The sequence below is a fragment of the Bombus impatiens genome, unplaced genomic scaffold, assembly GCF_000188095.3.
Source record: "Bombus impatiens unplaced genomic scaffold, BIMP_2.2 scf_0064, whole genome shotgun sequence".
Taxonomy (NCBI): domain Eukaryota; kingdom Metazoa; phylum Arthropoda; class Insecta; order Hymenoptera; family Apidae; genus Bombus; species Bombus impatiens.
The window spans coordinates 860,236-862,016 of NT_176483.1; positions in this window are offsets into that span (position 1 = coordinate 860,236).

Genomic DNA, 1,781 nt, shown 5'->3' on the forward strand with positions numbered 1-1,781 from the left:
AGCGATAGGACGAGGGAGAAGGACGGTGGCCACGGTAACCAGAGGGATGAAACGGGGCACGAAGACGCGAGAGATCGTAGCGGTGCGAGCGAGATAGACTTTTGAGGGAGATAACGAAAACGGAGTGGGAGAGCTGAAGAGAGAAGGAACGGATGGAGGGGAGTAAGAGCGAGCGAGCCAGGGCGAGGCGCAGTCAGACAGTCAGGCAAGCCGCCCGGCAAGCAAGGAAGGCAGACAGGCTAGCAGGCAGCCAGTGCACCAGCCAAGACCACTAGATCCGCTCGGCTTACCGACTTAGAGACTTAAGCCGGCAGGCAGTCCGAAAGGCTCAACCGGCTAAGCCTGGCGGACCCACCTACTACCGACGCGCGGCCACTACACGTTCCATCTACTACGAAAACCGGCTATACTACCGCGACCTGCAGCACCACTCGCGCTTTCTTACGCTTCCTTCGTCTGTCTTCCTCCCTCTCTCTTTCTGTTACACGCTGTGTCTGTCTGTTGTTCCTTAACGCGTGCCCCGTTAAGGCGAGAAGACCGAGGTAGACGAGCGAGACGAGAACGTAGCCGGCGCGCCACGTTCAACTTGAGCTGAAAGGTTCCGGTCGTCGATCGTCGCGATGTCACGGCGCGGATCCCGCGCTCGATTTTCCACGCTATCATCGGCGCGAGCTACCGAGTGAACCGCGTGGGTGGAAATCTCTGGTGCGAGTCCCGCTGGCGCGTCAACGATCGCGAGTCCAGTGACCGGTATCGAGATACGTGTCGGAGGTGTTGCTCTGTCCGGCGTTGCCGGTGTCGCGATACTCGGTGGTGATCCTTCCACGACTGGATATACGCACGTACACCTAAGTTCTCTGCTGTGATCGGTTCGAACACGCGGCTGGAAACAGTGCAGTGACGCGGAATTTGTCGTGAGAGTCAGTTTCGCGAGGATTCGTTCTTCGGGCCTGTAAACGTCGAGCTGTCGCTGTTGTTGCATCGAAGTTTCAGTGTCGAGTAAGAGAACAGAGAACAGAGAACCGTGGCCTTTGTACCTGATCAGCTGGATTCCTTACGGAGATTCGCGACTCAGCCGTCGATCGGAAAAAGTAGAATTTATCGAAGATCGGTGACTGTCCACGTTCTTGCGAATCGAACACGCGTTCGCAAATACCCGCCTAAGGATTCGAACGCTACGCGACACACGGTTTTCATCGTACGTAAACAATACGATCGCCTGTCAAAGGAATACCCAAGAATCACAGTGCGTGCGATCTATGGCGATCATAGTGCGACCTCTTTAACCTACTTTTCTATTCCACTATTTCAACCGCGTTTCTCGATCCTTACGTAACTCATCGTGCATCCGTGGTTATCCGATTTATCGGTCGCTTCTACCAACGTACCGCGTTGGAGCACGTGCGTTAACCTGGCTCTTCTTCGTTTCAAACGCAAGATACGATCCATGAGAACGAACACCTACCACCGTCGTCCGGCTCCGACATCGTCGTCAGTGTCGTTAACCACAGAAACGCAGAAACTCGCTCGTCCAATTCTATACGACGCGTAGCGACGGAACGCAGATAACGTTCGGAAGTCTCCACGTGATCCGCGACGAGCTGTTCAACCGAACCATATGACGAAAACTACCAAAATTAGTCACCAGGCGTTCTCTGTGCAAGCACGATCACTACTCGCGTCACCGATAACGACCATAAATCGCCACATTGGAATCAAATTTGATTCGTTGGAGCTCTGACGCAGAGGGAGAAATCGTTGGTGCAAACGGATGCCTCCGG